The 20149-nt window shown below is 36.7% G+C and overlaps 1 protein-coding gene across 5 annotated transcripts in view; it reads left to right on the forward strand.

Moving 5' to 3' along the window:
* The window catches only part of PLAGL1 (PLAG1 like zinc finger 1), a 97549-nt gene that overhangs the window by 46221 nt on the left and 31179 nt on the right, over nucleotides 1-20149 (forward strand). For all 5 annotated transcript variants that reach the window (XM_064486631.1, XM_064486632.1, XM_064486630.1 and 2 more), the window contains one exon: nucleotides 8027-8068. The gene's annotated coding sequence lies outside the window, so the exon portion shown is untranslated. The remainder of the gene's footprint in view (nucleotides 1-8026; nucleotides 8069-20149) is intronic.

The raw sequence follows: 20149 nt of genomic DNA on the forward strand, positions 1-20149 counted from the left end.
AGTATTACTAGAACTTGAAACAAAAGGTCTCTGATAGTTAACACTTGGACCCACCCAACGTTGTGTCTTTCCCTCTTTCATTCTGGGGAAAATTCTCTGAAATATCCAGAAAGAGTAGATGTATTCGTTTGCTTGGGCTGCCTTAACAAACTACCAGACTGGGTGGCTTAAACAATGAAATGTATTTACTCACAGTTCTAGAGTCTAGAAGCCCAAGATGAAGGTGCTGGCAAATTTGATTTCTGATGGGGTTCCCCTTCCTGACTTGCAGATGGCTACCTTCTTGCTGTGTCTCTTCATGGCCTTTCCTCTGTGTGTTGGGTGTTGTGCATGGAGAGAGTGGGTCTCTGGTGTCTCTTTGTCCTCTAATAAGGTTACTAGTCCTTATTTTAGGGCTTCATCCTCAACCTCATTTAACCTTAATTAGCTTCCTAAAGGCCCTATCTTCAAATACAACCACAGTAGGGGTTAGGACTTCAAGACATGAATTTTGGGGGACGCAGTTCCGTCCACAACAATGGGTTTTCTAGAAATGCATGCAGCAGTAAAATATTGGGACTGAATGTAAGTTGCTTTAGTGTTCATGTTATTCTCATTCTCTGCCATGTATTTTATAAGGATAGTAGGAGTATTGATATGCAGTTAGTTTAGTTTAGCTCCTGCTGGAGATTTGGAGAGCTTGTGTGAAGTAGGGCTATTATGTTAAATCTGTGTGCACTTCTGTGAAGCATGAAGTCACTGTCATATGTTTTAGGGGTAATACGTCACTTTCAAAGAGATGTGCAATCTAGACAGTTGTTTTTAAACACCAGGGGAAAGATGTTCATATTTTCAGAGGCTGTGATGTAGAACATCATTCACTGTGACATTTTACAGTATATAGGAAATTTTTAAATTTTTCTAATACTTTTCTGGGATTATTAGGATAATATAGATCCATATATAGTCGTTGAATATTGTAGCTTATAAATATTACCAGTACACTTTAGGAAAATTTTGTAGTGACTTACCTGTTTTAATTAATCCCAGTTTTTTCCCCCCACAATGTTGGAGGAGTAGATGATGGAAAATATTCTAGTTTTAAAGCATAAACATTTTACTCAGATTTTAAAAAATTAGAGTAGATGGTACCTGTGTGTGTGTGTGTGTGTGTGTTTGTGTGTGTGTAAAACAAGAAGGAACATTTAATTTTCTCTATTAGTTTGACAGTTCAAAATATCTTACAATTACCTAACTTACCTGCCTCCTCTTATGCTTGCTTGGATTAAAATAGGAAAGAGGAAGAGACTTGGTTGGTCCGTGAAGTTGCAGTGTTTTAAAGAAGACTGATCAAAGGCTTCATGTATTGAAGTCCATGTTTGTTTTATGAATCTTATCTTAGAATTTCTCAACTGTTTAGAAGCCGGCATCCCTGCTCCTGTAATTGTTTTGACAGGTGGAGGGAGTGACATAGTCTTTTCCATCTCTTGCCTGGGCATTTTGTCCTAAATTACTTATATGTGTTGTTTTTAAATGGGAAATGTCAAACTTCACTGGCCAAATAGGATCCAAAACTACATAAAATCTTTGTGGTGGACTTAGGAACAACTAATGTGGAGCTAATTGTAGTAAAGACAGCAACTGACCTCACTTTTTGGAGCACAGACTGAAGTATAATGGTTCCTCCTGAACTGTCACTTTCAGATCCCCATTTGTAAGGGGGAAATGAAGTGAAGTAAATAGAGATGTTTTCCAAATGAAAAGGAGAGCATCAATGTTGAAAACAGGTGACTATACTAAAAGCACAGATAGTATGTAGCAGCAATAGTGAGGTGCCCTAGTAAACTAGTAAAACTAGCAAAAAAAAAAATCAGCTGTTAGAAATTTGATATGGACAGAAACCTACTTTACAAGGCAGTCTCTTTTTAGATCAGAAAGGAGGAACAGGATTTGATAGCTGTAGCTTGCAAATGCTCTTTATATAATTAAAGAAAGAATGTATCAGCTGGATAAGTTTTGCCCACAAGAGACTTGGTGGCATTTTTAACATGACCAAGGGAGAAAGATTTGATGAGCAGAGAAGACTGCTGGGTCCCCCAACGTCTATGTTACTGAGGTGTAGAGTATGGTAAAATTGGTTCCCCTGACTGTCAGTAGTTGATATCACTGTCCCTTAAAATCACTTAACTAACTTACCTTGTTTGGATTCCACTAAGAAACCTTGTGTTCAGTCAGGAGAGACTAGATTATGCTGTAGAACAATTGACTCCAAAGGCACAGTGGCTTAACACAACAAAAGTTATTAGTCAGTTGTTTGCGCATGCCACGTATATAGAGTAGACTGGAAAGGGGAGACATGGAAGACACACTAGTCACTGATCCATAGCAATTTTGAAATCTCTCACAACAGGTATTGGGACACCATAGGGGAGCAAAATGTTTCTTAATTAGGCCTGATTCTACCTTCTTGCTCATTGTTTTCAGAGGCCCTGAATCTTCCCTCTGGAGAGTTCTTTCTTTCTTTTACCTTCCTTAGCCACATATGAAGTAGAGAGTAAAACGTTTGCTCTACCTGGGGACTGAGCAACTCTTTCTGTTCACTTTCTTCAAACAGAAGATTAGGAGCCAATGGGTCATTTAAAGACCTCATTTAATAGGCTAGTTCTTTTGGCAGCGCAATTGTGTCCAAAATCTGGAAGATTTCTTATCTGTTTGCAGTCAGTTCTAAATGCTAGAAAACACACCTCTATTTTTTTCTTTTGTTTTGAGGTCTGGTTCTGAGATCTGCAACATAGACTTGCTTCCTCATTCCTGTAACTCTGTTTCTTGACCTAAAGAAAGTTATTTTGGGACTGGCTGACTTCTTTTGGAAGTCTTTACCCTTAATCTGATTTTCTTCCTCAGTCATTTCATCAAAATAAAATGATTTTGTGGATACATTATCCATCATTGCCCTGAGGCAATTTGATTTAAAAAAAAAAAAAAGGTTTTCTTGGGCTTAAGACTTCCAAAGTATTTAACTGTTAGTATGGAAGTTGAGAAGTAGTTAATTCTTTTAACATTGCAAATCTGAAATGTCTGGAATCTCTCTATTACTTCATTTCTTGAAAACTAGATAGTTCTTTTTTGAGCTCCTCTGTTTCTTGAATACCTTGCCCAATGCAGCCGATAGTAACTAGTGTGCACTTCAGATGTTTTGTTTTGTTACCTCTTCTAGAGCTGCAGTTTCACTAGGTAGGTGATCTGCCTCCTAAGGCTCTAGAGGCAAAACTTTACAAATATTTTGCCACTTTGTAAAATACACCACTATCTTTCTAGCACTTAAGAATTTTTCTCACTGCTTCCTGACCACTAAACTGTGGTCATGTATTTTAGGTTTTTGCTAGAGAAACATTCTAGTTCTGGTACCAATTTCTATATAGTCAGAATGGGCTGAAGTTATCCTGTGCTAATGAGCCATCCCTGAACCTCAGTGGCTTCACAGAAGAACAGTTTTATTTTCTTGCCCATACTTGACATCCATTGTGGATTTCTGGGAGACTGTTCCATCATACTGTCAGATTCCAGCCTATTATGACCACCATCTTGTAGCTGTATGCTTTCTGAAATACTTGGCTTTCCTGATTGCCATGGTATGGAAAGATAATATTAAATGGTCTTGTGCCAGTAATTCACTGTTTGTTGGCAGCCTGGAACTAGTCACATGGCCCTGCCTAAATGTAAGTGGGTAGAGAAGTTCAAGCGGGAGTATAAAGAAGGACTTGTACTGTATATCTAAATAGTTTAAAGTTATAGGTTAAGACATAAATTAACTGTAAAAATGTACTCCATCATTCCTTGACAAGTCGATCTCATATGAACTGGAAAACCAGTTTTGAATGTGGAATTCTTAGAGTCTTAAGATCTCTGCACCTCTAGAACATGGCAGTGTAGGGAGAGCTGGCCCATCTTCCCTTCTCTTCATGTTCTGGTCTCAATTCTGCATCTGTGAAGGGCATGCATTTGATTATGTCCACACTTCTACAAGCAGCCACCCCACCCCTTGGCCACCTTTTGGGCTTAGGGTTGCACACACAATGGTATGATCTGTCTTCAAAAACAAGGGGTCTGGGGAAGAGGGCTGTGCAGTCCCTGGTAGCAGGCTTGAAGTTCTTTGAACAAGGAATTCCATGGTTCCAGGATCCAGGAGCACAGTCTAGGAGGGGCGTCTGGGCCTGGGTAGGTATGTCGCTTTAGACACTTGGCCTTCTCACTCTAGAGGAAAGGGTTTGCTATGAACCCCTTTTGCCCATGTTTAAGGGCAATATTGAGTAAATGTATTATCTGTGTGTCTAGAAAATTAGAATAGCGTATATGTATGAGCATACAAATCTGTACCATATTCATGCTTACTAATTTAGCTTCCTAGCTAGAGCTAGGGAGGAAAAAAAAATGCCCTAATTACCAAAGTAAAGTGTCACATTTTGACAATTACAATTTTTATTATAAAGTCCCCATCATAATGTATAAATTAGTTTCTTATGTATTTGCTCATAGCAAATTTGCATCAATACTAGGTTTTCTGACCTTATGGCGGTACTGGGACTACGTCATAGCTCTCTGAGTGATGCCTTTACTTTGTTACCATGTAAAAGGAGTAACTAAGAAACCATGAGGTCTGACCATCATAAAGGGTAGGTAGCTGGGTGCAGAATCCAAGTGACCAGATCAAACTTTAGCTCTACTACTTCAAAACTGTCTGATATTGGGAAAGGTTTTATTCTTTCTGAGCTAAATTTTTCTTATTTGAATAAAGGGAATAAAACCTTTTCTCAGGTTGTTGTGACCAATATAATATACACCTAAAAATATTTTGTCTACACAAACTATTCACAGGTCAAATTTCTCAATTAAAAATGATGAAAAGCAATGAGATATTTAAAAAAGTATACCTGAGACTTAGTGAAGGCAGGATAACAGAAGGGAGGAGGGAGGTGGGGTCCCTGGAAGATAAAGGCCTTAGTCTAATATCATATGTTAGACTCCTAACTCCCAATGTGATGATATTTGAAGGTGAGAGCCTTTGGAAGTTAATTAGATTATGAGGGTGGAGCCTTCATGAATGGAATTAGTGCCCTTTTACATTAAGAGGCTAGAGAACTAGCCAGATTTTATTTTTTCTGCCCTGTGAGAATATAACAAGAAGTCAGCAGTTTGCAAACCCGAAGAGGGTTCTCACCTGAACCTAAGCATTCAGGCACCATGATCTCAGACTTCTAGCCTCTAGAACTGGGAGAAATATTCATTGTTTAAGTCATTCAGTCAATGGTACTTTGCTACCAGAACTGACCAAGATAGGCATAGTTAGATTTTTATATTGTAGAATTGTAAAGCCTGTAATGTAGGTTGATGAGCTATATAATCTTCCTGGAAGGGTAAAGGAAATTTAAAGGAAAGTGCCTCCAATATCCTCTAATACTGGGTCCCACCTTTTAGTGAAGGCCTCAATTCCCTCTCCATGTTAGGGTTCAGATTCCTGGAACCCAGAAGCTCTGGTGAAGTAGGTCAACCTGTTATTGTCTAGGTCAACCTGTTATTGTCTGCTGTGATTGTGCTCATCAAAAGCACTTCTTGGGTGTTTGTGCTTGGCTATTCTTTGCAAACCTAGTTATACAGATATAGTTCATATCCTGTAAGAATTTAGCCATTTAAGAAAGACAATGAACATGAACACAGATGTTATAGCTGTGGTGACATGCAAACAAAACAAACATGAAAAATTTAGTCAATTTTGTGCAATATTTTAGAATGAAGAACCACTGAAGAACCATACAAATATTATGCTTACACTGTATATATCAGGGTGATTGTGTTTATGAGTTTCCTCATGGGTCAAGAAGTGATAATGATAGGAATCTCATAGAATTGTTATGAAGATTAAATTAGATATTATGTAAAAAATACCTAAATTATACCATGGTAAACACTCAAAAGATTCTTGTCAGAATAATATTCCAAATACCTTCTATCAGAAATGGACAGGTCCAGCAGGCAGATAATCAGTAAGGACATAGTTGAAAATAACAACACCCATCAATCAACTAGATATAATTGACTTCTGTAGACTACTTTATCCACAGCAGCAGAATATACATTCTTCTCAAGCTCACATGGAACATTCACCAAGATAGGCCACATTCTGGGCCATAAAACACATCTTAACACATTCATAAGAATAGAAATCATATGATGTCTGCTCTCAGATCACAATGGAATTAAAGTAGAAATCAATAATAGAAAGACAACTGGAAATTTTTCAAAATACATGGAGATTATACAATATAAATAACAATAAATATTAAAAATTAAATTTAAATAATAAAAAAATTAAATATAAATATAAATAAAATAAACAATATAAATAAGTAGTTTATAAATATAAACTTATAAATAACACATAGGTGAAAGAAAAGAAAATCTTGAGAAATTTTTAAATGTTTTGAATTAAATGAAAATGAAAACATAACTTACCAAAATGTGTTGGATGCAGAGAAAGCAATGCTTAGAGGGAAATGTATAGCATTGAGTGTATGTATTAGGAAAGAGAAAAATCTAAAATCAGTGATGAATATTTCCACCTTAGGAAACTGGAAAAAGAAGAGAAAACTAAATCTAAAGCTAGCGTAACGAAAGAAGTAATAAGAATTAGAGCAGAAATCAGAGAAATTGAAAATAGGAACTCAACAGAGAAAAGCAATGACACCAAAATTGGTTCTTTGAAAAGATCAGTAAAATTGTTAAGCCTCTAATGAGGCTAACTAAGAAAAGAAGAGGAAGGATACAAATTACTAATACAAGAAATGAAGGGATATCACTTCAGGTCCTTTGGATATTAAGGGGATAATAAAGAAATACGATGAACAATTCAATGCTCACAAATTTGAAAACCTAGATGAAATGGGCCAACTCTTAATTTAAAAGACTCAATCTGCCAAAACACTGAGGAAGAAATAGACAATCTGAAGAAACCTGAAGAGACCTATCTCTATTAAAGAATTCAAATAAATAACTAATTACTTTCCAAAATAGAAAGCACCAGGCCCAGATGGTGTTACTGGTGAATTCTGCCAAACATTTAAGGAAGAAATTATGCCAGTTCTCTACAATCACTTTCAGAGGATAGAAGCAGAAGGAATAACTTTTAAACTCATTCTGTGAGGCTAGCATTACCCTAATACCAAAATCAACAAGCAATTACAGTAAGGTTGTAGGATACAAGGTTAATATACAAAAGCCAATTGCTTTCCTATATACCAGCAATGAACAAGTGGAATTTGAAATTAAAAACACCATCCCTTCAATTTTGTTGTGAACCTAAAACTGTACTAAAAAATGTAGTCTTTTAACATATGTATTGAAAATGTGGAATCTGTGAATTCAGACAGTAATTTAGGTTACCTTTCACCTTTTGATTTTTGAAGTGAGTAGTCTATGTTAAGGTAACAAGGAAAAAACATCTCTCCAGAGAATTTGTTCCTTAAATGGAAACTTCTTGTTTAATTCAGAAAAACAGAATTCTTTATTCATGATTTGACATAGAACTACATAAGTAGACTCTTACCCACAATAAGTAAAATACTTATTCACAAATGGGCATTATTTTAGTGTTAAAAATAGATGTGCAAGGGGTTAGGGACAGAAGGAAGTTGTGAGGAAGGAAGTAGGTGTGCTTATAAAATGGCAACATGATGGATTCTTATGGTGATGGACTGTTAAATATCTTGACTAGGTGGTGGGTCTGTGAGCCTGCAGGTGATAAAACTCTGTAGAACTAAATACATAGACAAGTAGAATGTAACTGGGGAAATCTCAAGACCAGAGCATTGTATTAATGTAAAAATGCTGATTTTGATGTACTTCCATTTTGTGAAATATTACCATTGTGGGATTGAGTAAAGGATACTCAGGATCTCTCTTAAAACTTAATTTGAATCTGTAGTTATCTCAATGAAATAAAAAGTACACATATAGCTACTATATAAAACTAATAATTTTTATTTGTTTTTAGGTTGTTCCTGCCTGATTGACAACATAGTCATCATTGGCGTTTGTAAGTTGATATTTTAATTTTTTTTAGCCTTTGCCCCTGACACTTGATATTTTCTAATTACCTGAAAATACTTTTCTAGAGAACTTGAGTAAAACTTGGAGCAAAACTTCTTTTATTTTTTGGTTCTTATATTACTTTAAGGACTCTCACTTTTTCTGATACCATTAGGTGATGGTTATTTTGAGGAAGTTTGAATTACACATTTTGGGCTAGAGCCATCTGTCTTTGGAGTGACTGCCTATCAGGGTTATGATTAGCAGGGGCAAAGTGCTATTTGTGGAATTGAGGTTGTACATATATCCATCCTGTTGGACATCACAGTCTTCACCTAGAACATCCTTGTGGCAGATGGTAAGAGGGACACAACAGCCTGGGAGAAAGCCACTAGTGTGAACAGTTTGACTGATGAGGTATAACATATTCTATTTATCTGTGAAAATCTGGCAACTAGATGAAATGCAGATTGGGAGAATTTAGCTTTTTGCTCATTTTCTCATTTGGAGTAGCTATATTTCTGTTTCATAATGTTTTCTTTCCAGTTTCAGTTTCCTGTTTCAGCAATGGGTAGGGTTTTTTTTGCTTTTTGTTTGTTTGTTTTTTTAATTCAGTGAAATGTAAACATTTTAAATAGGGAGATTTGAACAAACATTTTTAACCTGGGAAATGAATTATTCCCTGTATCACTGAAAACATTTACTCTTCACTCTAGCCAAACTTTCTTCTTCCTTAATCTTCCTCATCTCAGTAAATAGCAACTGCATTCCTCCAGCCACTCAGACAGTCTCTTTGGCACCATCATCATTTCTTCTTTCCTTCACCCCCTGTTATTTAGCTGTTAGGAAACACTGTCAGCTCTACCCAGGTATATCCAGAAGATGACTGCTTCTCACCACCTCTTCCACTAGCATACTGGTCTAAGCATTCATCATCTTTTTATTGACATAGCCTCCTAATTGGTTTCCCTACATAGCCTCCTAATTGGTTTCCCTGCTTTTATACTTTCTCTCTTAGAATCTATTCTCCAAATGGCAGCCAGATAGATTATTTAAACCTCTCTAGTCTGATCATGTTACTTTTCTGCTCCAGCGACTGTAGTGCCTCTTTTTGCAGAGGCTTATCAACTTCTACATGATACAGGCCCCCATTACCTCTGATTTGACCTAGCCTTTTATTGCTCCCCTCACTCACTGCTTTAGCCATGCCAATGTTCTTGTTCCTACATTAGGGATTTGCAGTTACTGTTCCCACAAATAGCCACATGATTTGATTCCTTACCTCCGTCAAATCTTTGCTAAATTGTCATCTCCTCACCCAGGCCTTCCCTGACCAGCTTATTTCAAATTACTACTGTTTCTCCCTTCCTTACCTCTCCCAGCATTTCTTATCCCTGCAGTACTTTATTTTTTAACCACCTTCTGATACATATATTTCACTCTTTTGTCTCCCATTCATTTGAAGATGAGCTCCACAAGAGTAGGAATTTTTTGTGTTTTGTTTACAAAGACGGGAAAGTGGATTGTGTAGTATTACTGACCTTGCCTAATATGACCTTCACTTGTTGCCTCCTAATCACAAAGATGGGTAAGTGAAAAAAGCAACTAAAATCTCAATCATCTGTATATTTCTAAGTATTGCTGGGAGAAAAACTAGATCTGAAATTTCTTCCAAGAATATACTTCGGTGCTTGTCTGGTTAGAAGTTCTTTGGTAAAAATGAATAGATCTTCATACTTTTAGTAAATGATTCCTAATACCATTTTATTAAAGACTAAGATTATTCTTTCAGAAGTTAGTTCCAGAAGCACTCCTTTTAAGAGCTATAAATTAAAGAGCAGATAGCATAGTGGATAGCACAAGTTTTAGAACCATACCTAGCCTAGCTTGAATTCTGGCTGGGATGCCAGTAAGTACATGACTAAAAGCAAGTTAATAAACCTTTCTTGGCCACAGTTTGTCTCTTATAAAATTGAAATAATAATAGCTGTGAGGCTTATGAGGGTTAATTGAGGTGATAGACCTGGCTATTAGCAACATTCAGTAGCTACTAATCTTTTAATCCTATGTTGCTCAGTATTATAAGCTTGAGTACTAGTAATTATTTTACAGAGTACTTTGTAGAGAAGACCATCTTTTGTTATTTATGTCATTACATGTAGTAAATTTTGAAAGATTATCTATGTTTTATGGAAGAGAAAATGATTAGGAGACATGGGCTGCTCTGTCATGTGAGCTCAGACAATTTTTTGCATTTTTTGAGCTTTTAAGTAATCTCTACATCTTAGCAATGTGAAGAGGATGAAATGAGATAATGTAGATTTGTCAGTACTTATTTGTAAATATAATGCACTAATGCAGGTATAAGGAATTGGAACTTCATACTGAGGGGACTTCCAGCATGACTTCCATGATGTAGTAACAGGAACTGGATTTATTGTCCTGCATTAGACAGGAAAAAAACACCCATAAAATATATGAAACAAAGGTTTTCAGACATTGGATGACAAATGGCACAAGACAGTGAACCCTGAGAGAAAGGAAATAAATGAGGCCACAGTGCAAGAAAGCGAATCCAAAGACAGCTCCAGTGTTCACCCTGAACTGAGGTGATAGAGCTGGGAATTAAGGGAGGGTGAGGCAGCTAGAATTTGCAGGACAGAGGACCAGAGAGAAGAGAGTTACACAAAGAGAGATCTCTGGAAATCTTTAGAGTGTCCCTGTGGGGTCTTCAGCTGAGTGCTGATTAGTGCGTGCTTAGGGGAGAACTACCCAAGGCTGGGAAAAAAACCACTGGAAAGGGAAAGGTAGTTCATATAGGGCTAGGAAGTGTGTATTCCAACCATTCAGAGTAGAAAAACTTTGTAATACAAGTGGCATTAAATGGAGAGCTCAGGAGGGTATTGTCTCCATAGTGAGCCAGAATTAGCCCTAGACTGAAGGCTGCTCTAGTCCTACCTTAAAATCTTAAAAGTAAGCCATTAAAGAGGGATCATAAAACTTTTTTAATATCGGGGCAGATGGAAAATACTTTAGACTTTGCAGGCAATATGACTTCTGCTGCAACTGTATTGCTCTGCCTTTGTAATGTTAAAGCAGCCATAGACAATATGTAAATGAATGGGGGTGGCTGTATTCTAATAAAACTTTACTTACAGAAATAGACTGTGGGCCAGATTTGGTTTGTGGACCAGTTTGTGGACTCCTGGTTAAAGGGTCAAATTGTTTTTAGTAGCTTAACTCCATCCCAGAACAAAGTTCAAGAATATTTAAAGAAACACAAAATATCTAGCACCTACCTAACAAGGTAAAGTATGCAATGTCTAGCATTCAATCAGAATTTACCAGATGTACAAAGAAACAGGAAAATTCAGTAGTGAAAAGAAAATCCAATCAATAAAAGTAGACTCTGAAATGAAACAGACTTAATAAACAGATATTAATAAACAAATTTAGTAAGTTGTATTGAAGTAATTTAATAAGATTTTAATAAATAAACATATTCATTAAACAAGATATTAAAATGATTATTTTAACAAAGTTTCATATGTCCAAGATAGTAAAGGAAGCATACATTTGTTAAGGAGAGACATGAAAGCTATAAAATGACCCAGATTGACCTTCTAGAGACAACAGAAACATCTGAGCTGGAAAAATACAGTGAATAGGGTTGACAGCAGACTAGACATTGCAGAAAGAAAGACTGTGCAAACTTGAAGACACAGCAATAGAAATTATACGAAATAAAACACATACCAAAATTAAAAAAAAAAAACTGTCTGTGAGCTGTGGGAAAACTTTAAACAGCCAGATACATGTGTAATGGAGTCTCCAAAAGAGGGAGGGAACAGAAAAATGTTAAAAAATAATTCCTGAAAGTTTGCTAAATTTGATGAAAACAAAAAGCCTACAAATCTCAGAAGTTCAGTGAATACCTAGCAAATACCCCCAGAATGAAGAAAATTATACCAGGGCACACCATAATCAAATAGTTTAAAACCAGTAATGATGAGAGAGATTTTAAAGCAGAGAGCAAAGAATCTATAAATTTAGAGGAACAAAGAATGACAGCAGACTTTTTATCAAAAACAATGCAAACCTGAAGACAGTGGAACAATGTCTTTAAAGAAATTTAAGAAAAAACTGTCAATCTAGAAGTCTATAGTTAATGAAAATATTTTTCAAGAAAGTGAAATAAAGACTTTTTCAGACATACAAAAGCTGAAAGAATTAATCACCATTAGACCCACACTACAAGAAATGTTAAAGAAAGTCCTCAGGAAGAAGGAAAATAATACCAAATGAAAATACAGATCACCAGAAATGGTAACCATCTGGGTAAATGTGTAAGATTTTTTAATTTAAATCTTTTTTAAAAAGAGAATTGTTTAAATAGAAATAGTAACAATGTAGCTGGGGTTTATAACATAATAAAAGGTGTGACAATAATTGCACAAAACTCAGGAGGGTTAGTTGAAATATAATGTCAAAGTTTCTATACTGTATGTGAAGAGGTACAATATCCCTTGAAGGCATAGTGTAATAAGTTAAGGATATAACCATAAACCCTAAATAAACCACTAGAACATTTTAAAAAGAAGTTATAAGCCAAAGTAGATAAATCAGAAAAAAATAAATCAGTTCAAAAGAAGGCAGGGAAAAAAGGGAAAAGGAAATGGAGAACAGATGGGACAAATACAAAACAAATAGCAAGATGCTACATTTCAAAGTAACAATATCAATAATCACATTGAGTATAAATGGTCTAAATCTTCTCATTAAAAGGCAATGAATGTCAGATTAGATTTTTTTTTTAAAATGAAGATTAACTATATGCTGCCTGTAGAAAAAAAGTATATCATATATATAAAGACACCAATAGGGTATAAGCTAAAAGATGGAAAATAGTATACATTTTAGCACTAATTTTTTAAAAAGCCTGGAGTGGCTTTATTAATATCAGACAAAGGAGAAATTAAAACAAACAATATTGTCAGGGAGAAATAGGGTTATTTCATGATGATAAAGTGGTAAGTTCATCAAGAAAACATCTAAATGTTTATGTACATAATAATAGAGCTTTAGTGCATACAAGGAGAAATAGACATATCCACAAATACAGTCAGATTTCAACACTCCTCTCTCGATAGATCAAGTAGATAACAAGTCAGTAAAGGTATAGAAGACTTAAGTAGCACTGTCAACCACCTAGAGAGTTATAGAACACTCTACCCAACCACAGCCGAACACACATTCTTTTCAAGAGCACCCAGAACATTTATCAAGATGGACCATACATTGGGTAAGGAAACAAGTCAATTAATTTAGAAGGGTTTAAATCATACAAAGAATGTCCTCTGACCATAATGGAATTAAATTGTAATAGAATGGTATCTGGAAATATCTTGTAAGTGAACAACACACTTCTAAAGAGCCCAGGGGCACATTCTAGGCCATACAGAACGCCTTAAATTTAAAAGAATGACAGTCATACAAAATACATTCTCAGACTACAATGGAATTAAAATGGAAATTTATAACAAAAAGCATGAAAATTCTCAAATATTTGAGATTGACCACAGTTCTAAATAATGCATGCATCAAAGAAATCTCACAAAAAATGTAAAAATAGTTTAAAAGAAAATGAAAATATGGTTTATAAAAATGTGTGGGATGCAGCTAAAAGAGTCCTTAGAGGGAGATTTATAGCACCCAATGCATATATTAGAAAATCTAAAATCAGTAACCTAAGTTTTTACCTTATGAAACTAGAGAGAGAAGAGCAAATTAAACCTAAAGCAAGCAGAAGAACGTAAATAATAAAAAGTAGAGAAGTTAACAAAATTGAAAATAGAAAAATGGTAGCGAAAAATCAATGAAATGCTAAGCTGGTTTTCTGAACAACAGTAATAAAATCATAAACCTATAGAGAGGCTAACTGAGGAGAAAAGAGAGAAGACATAAATTACCAATATCAGGAGGGGAAGAGGAACCACAACTAGTGACCTCATGGGTATTCCAGGGCTAATGAGAGGACACTACAAACAAGCTCTGCCCACAGACTTGAGGAGGTACATGAAATGGACCAGTTCCTAGAGAGATACATACACACTACCAAAACTCACTCAAGGAGAAATAGGTCACCTAAACAGCAAACACCAAAACTACCAACAGTAAAAACCTTCCAGAGAAGAAAATACTCAGGCCCAAATGGTTGCACTGGTAAATTTTACCAAATAACCATGTGACATTAAAGAAATGAAATGGATAATTAGGAGGTGTTTTGAACTGAACGAAAATGAAACGTATTTCCAAATAACTAGGATGCAACTATAGCAGTGCCTAGAGGGAAACTTATGTCACTATGTACCTGTATTGGAAGGAACAGTTTCAAATTAGTGGCTCAAGGTAAGGGATTGCTAGAATTGTTTTCAAATATCTAAATGTGTTTTATTAAAAAACATGTTTTCTTTGTGTTGTTGGAGAAGACAGGGGTGGTTATGAAAAAGCAACTCTTAGCCCTTCATAGGAAAGAAATAACCACCAAACTTCTCTAGTTATGAACTGAGTTTCTTCAGTGAGAAATACTCTCTTAAATACTGTTCAGAGTTTTTATGAGCTGCTAATTTCTGAGATAAATGGTAGTGAAGGAAAAAAACATTTCTCAATGTTAACAGGCTATAGATTAACATGCTCACTTAAACTGATGTGTTAGATAGTAGGTAATGCAATGTAAGACTGAGCAGTAATTTTAAAAATCACAAAATTGTATAATTAGGAGGAGCCTTAAGTGGTGTTTAGTCAACCAACAGTGGCCTCAATTTCCTGCCTCTTTTAATATCAAAGCTTTGGATAAAAAAAAAAATTAAGGGGGATCCATTTAAGTTTTCAGGTCAGCAAAAGCACTGAAGGACAACTAAGTCACTCCAGACTATTGCATCCACAGACCACCATCTATCAATAGGGTGTTATGAAAAATGAGATGCAGTGAAAAACAAGGTTTGCCGCTTACCACTGGCAGTCTTGTCTTATGCTAGAAAGTTAATCCATTTTTCTTGTAGTGAGTACTGTGAGGGTCAGGTGCAGTAAAACATGCAGTAGTTCTTTGAAAACTTTAAAGCACTATATTCATACAACACATATTCCTACTGGGTACTTTCCTTTGTGTGGCAACGTTCTGTGAATTTCTACCTAGCACCAATACATTTCTACTTAAAATGGTTAAGTGGCAAGAAGTAAAACTGATTGTACAAGAAGAACCACATTGCTGCTTTATAGCAACAGGGATTTGCCTCAGTTTTTTAAAAGACAATTCAATTAGTGTTTCTATTTTGTATAGTAGCTTATCTTTTATGACAGTTTGATCTTGGTTTATACTTGGTCCCATAAAATTCTAGACTCGAGTGCTAGCTTTTTAGTGCTAGAGGGAATCATGTCATCCTGAGGCTGAAAGTTAAATTTTATGGGTTTTTATTGAAAAAGAAGCATTTGTTCCCTTTGAACTAGTTTAACATTAGTATGATTTTCAACAGCAATGATAATAGATACCATAATCGAGGATTTCTTATATGTAACACTGCTCTAGGTGCTTTGTACAAGTTACCTAATTTGATCCTTCACAAACTCTATGAGAGAAGATAGTATTATTCCTCTTTTACAGATGAAGAAACTGAGGCTCTGGAAATATTGTTAATTGCTTAATTTACAAAACAACTGAAAAGTGATACTAAAATTTAAATATGGATCTGACACCAGAGTTCATACTCTTAAACACTGCTTCCTTGAATCAGCAGTATAATGCATTGGGCCTAGGAACAGATTGTGATTACTTGTTTAATATAATTATGGTGAGAACATCAGTGAATAATTATATGCAGGCATGGTAGCTTGGTACAATGGAAACAGCAGGGGATTTAGAAACAGAATATTTAAAGTTGTGACTCAGCTACTTATTTGTTCTGTGACTTTGGCAGATCAATTTATGACGTCTCTTGAGGCTCTTTTCTGCCTTCAAAAATAGAAATTCATAAAACCACCTATCTCAAATGGTTATGGTGAAGATCAAATTGATGTTTCTAAGTGCCTTGTAAATGCTTTTGAAAGGTGTATAAATGAATTGATGAGTGTATTTCGTCATTTGCCATAGCCTTTCTTCCAGTAGTAAATTTTCTGAGTGCTTTTAAAAAATGATTTGATTTATAAAAACCTAGTGAGTTTCCAGAGCAGCTCTATTGAATTACAGAGTGATCTATTATATAAGAGGGTTCTACTCAGAAGAACAGCTTTCTTCGATGAGAGACATCGTTTTTGAGGAACGGTTATTTCACAATACTTGGTATGGGAATTCTTCACAGATGTTTCTGCCTCCATTTTGGAAGAGCAGGGAGACAGAGAGGCCAAACTGAATCAGTGCCAGAGTCAGCTTTGAGGTTCCTAATATAACTGTCACACTGCGCCTCCCAAGAATTCTGCTACCTTTCCCGCCCAGTTGAGAGTTCTGTATTTTCTCAGTTTATTTCTGTCCTGTTTGAGAAAAGTGGAAGCCTTTACCTGGAGGCTGTTCAGTACCCTGTACAAGTTGGCTTCTTTGGCCAAATGAACAATCAGTGAGTGGACCCCCACAACCCCCACCCAGGTCGGTCCTGAAGCTCCTGAGACAGGCACGTGGGGAGGTTGTGTTCTGTGTCAAGGAATGAGTTCTCCATGCCTTTCATTCCAATATTGTTTATTTTCTTTTTGGTTTAGGAATTTTGAAACTTAACCCATCTATTCCCATGTTTACTCAGGATTAGCAGCAGAAATGGAACGGAGTACAGTAAAACGAACGCATTTTGTTACGGGCTTTTTTGAAGGTGGTGTCAGAGCAGCAGTTCAGAATCCAGTGGAGGCTCCGGAAATCTTTTAATTCTGTGTGTTCAGTGTAGGTGACCAGTCAGGATAATCCACTTTCTTTCCGAGTCCCTCTGGCCCTCCCTCCTCCTCGCTAACCCTCTTCACTCCCACAAACACACACAGACAGCTCCCTCACCCACAGACTGTCATTTAAGAGCTTGGATTACCAGCTTCGGGGATTACTGAGCTCACAGCAGAAAGCTAACTCTTCTGCCTCTGCTCATGTTTGTGTTTTGCAAACCAACTCTCTGTCTAGGTCGCGTGGCCTTTGCGCGCGACGAGGCCTGAGGGAAGCCCAGGAGATGCGACTTCCCTCATCCTGCAGGGATGCTTTACCGGGTCCTCCCAACATCTTTAGAACCATTAGGTTGAAAGGAAGGTGTCCCAGGGGTTTGGGGACGCTGACACGAAGGAAATTGCTGACTGAGGGAGACAGGCCCTGGCGGGACTGCAGGATGGAGGGAGAAAGGGAGAGTGAGCAGGCGGAGTTTATTTATGGAAAGTCGGGGGCCATCGCGGCCCGGGGCCCCAGAAGCGGAGGACTTCCCTCCGCGCTTGTTTTCTCCCTCTGACCTTGGATGAACTAGTGAGCAGTATATTATGCCGGGCGATTGTGCTGGTTTGTCATGGTTAGCATTCTGGACTGTCACTGGAATGTAGGAAACGGATGAATTTGAATTGAACCATGAGGTGGTCCGCCGGGCCCTCTCCTCGTCTCGAGGAAACCTGTCGCTGTTTGTCTGGGCCTGGCCTAATGAAAGCAATGGAGGGAAAGAGAGGTGGGCCTTTGATCTCTTTGTTGCAGCTGCTCCCTGGGAACTCGCTGAAATCAATGCCCTGTTTTCCTGAAGGAGTGAATGGCTCTGCCTAACTAGCTTTGTGAGGCCGTGGGGGAATTCACTGCCTCTGTTTATTGACAGCTGAAAAGGAGCACATGGGGTGGAATGCACCTTCTTGTGAAAACCAGGCACAGGGAAAATTAGACCTCAATTTAACACAGAGGAATTTGGAAATTCACCCCAAAGGAGACGGTGGTTTCTCATGCTTACATTAGAATTACTCAAGTTTGGGGCTAGTGTGCAATGAACAATGAAGGGTCTGTCACAACTGTGTTATAAGTAGGAATATGATATGCATAATAAATGATAAGTAGAAGTTGATTCAACACCCTCATTTTTTTTTAAACACAGAAGTAGACAAAGACGAATATTAACCGTGGTAGCATCAGGTGATGCTTATTTTTGCTTTAAGAAGAAAAAAAAAGTTGATACTTAAAATAAGCATTGTTACTGTGATATTACTAAGTCTCTAGAATTTGTCTTTTATTCATTTATATTTCAAAACGTCTTTGAACTTTGTATCTAAGTTTCACTCAGGCTAGCTGTTCCTGCTTTCTGGATTGTGTGTGTTAAATGGGAATGTTACAAACATAATTTATCTTTAAAAACTTGTATCCTTCGGATATTATAACCCGAAGTCTATGTCAAACATAAATGAAACTGGCTTATAGGCCAATTTAGCACTTGTAGATAGAATAGTTCATAAATACTAAAATTGCTGCCTTATTTTTGACAACACTGTAAAGAAAAAGTCGAGTTTAGCACAAGGAAATGTCGCTATACCTTCTTTTACATCTCCCATCACTTGCTTGATTTCCCAGGAAGAATTTATAGCTTCTTCCTTTGGCCCTCAGCCCTTTGTGCACACCTCTATTATAGCACTTAACACATTGCCCTGTAGCTCTTTGTTTAGGTGTATTCTTTTAGCTGGAAGTAAAGCAGCTGTGTCGTATTCATTTTTATATCTCCAAGCCCAGCGAAGCTCTTGGCTCAGTGAATGCCTGCTGAATGAATGGGGATTGATAGCTCCCTGTACATTACTTTGAATGTAATTACTTATCCAGGCTTCAACTGCAAATACTACATTTTAGGAAAACCTGATTGATCTATTGTTACCTGATTGGTGCTATAGCTTTTTCAAATCTTTCCTTTATGGAGAATTATTAAACAGTTTTTTTTTTTTTTGATGTGGCAAGTTTGTTGGGCAGTCCATCAGCCTCTGAACTGGAGGCATGAAAAGTGTATGGCATTGTCCTTTTTAAATCCAAGCTCTCTCCTCTAATATTTTTTTTTTCTAAATAAGCCTCAGCACAGTGTTCAGATATTTTCAGTATGAAGATGAAAAGACTTTGAATTTTACAGATTTTCACTTGACCAGATATAGTGATTGAGATGGATAAAGCTTCCCTTTTACATGATTTAATTCTATGATGTAGTGTTAAATAATGCAAAACAAAACATCCTTTGACAGTTTCTTTAACCAGATTTACCACCACTATATGTTATGAACCCCTTATCAAAAAGGAAGCAAACACCTTCACTTCTCAGTGAAAGGTGTAAGGGAAAATTTTATTCTAAAGGACTAATGCCTGTGATTTCACAGGACCCTAGGATAAGCCCAATTTCTGAGTCATTCTCAAGTTAAAACCGATTTCTTTTTGAACCAGAGCTTTAAGTGGCAAATAGTTGTCAACATTCTTTGGGAAAATAACATCTTAAAATCATAACAGAAAACATTAGAAAACGTGGAGAAGGTAGGTAAGTGTACAAGTACAGAAACTGGCTAATATATTTTTCTCCGTGTTATCTTTGTTTTATTTTCACCACCGAGATTATTATTTTTTTTAATCTATCTGGTTTTCTGTCTTGATTGAATGTAGGGATGAGCTTTAAAATACAGGTCTACAAATTTGTGAGTCGTGGTGGCAGTCTTGCAGAGGAAAAGGCGCTTGTAAATGTGGTTGATTCAGCAGGTTGTGATTCTGCTGAGATTCTAGATTTCTTACGAAACAGGAAAATTACCATGGCCTTGATCATTGATAGACTCTCGCCCCCATAGGTATTAACTTGTAGATAAGAAAGCGGTAAGCCTAGTATTAGGTTTTATAACTTGGCTGCTCAGGCCTCCTGGTTTCTGGAAGTAATTTCTCTGACATCATACCAAAGTGGGGAGGGGAAGAGGGTGGGACAAGACGTGCGAAATCAAACTACACTTTTCTCTTTGATGTTTCAATTCAAGAACGGTGAGGCATATCTTGTCCACATTGATAGAACTACATACAGGCCCAGGGAGGGACAGCCGTTGAAAGTTGTATTCTCACTATGTTTCTAGAACCAGGTAATGTCAACCACGTGAT

This window comes from Camelus dromedarius, chromosome 6, assembly GCF_036321535.1.
Source record: "Camelus dromedarius isolate mCamDro1 chromosome 6, mCamDro1.pat, whole genome shotgun sequence".
NCBI lineage: Eukaryota > Metazoa > Chordata > Mammalia > Artiodactyla > Camelidae > Camelus > Camelus dromedarius.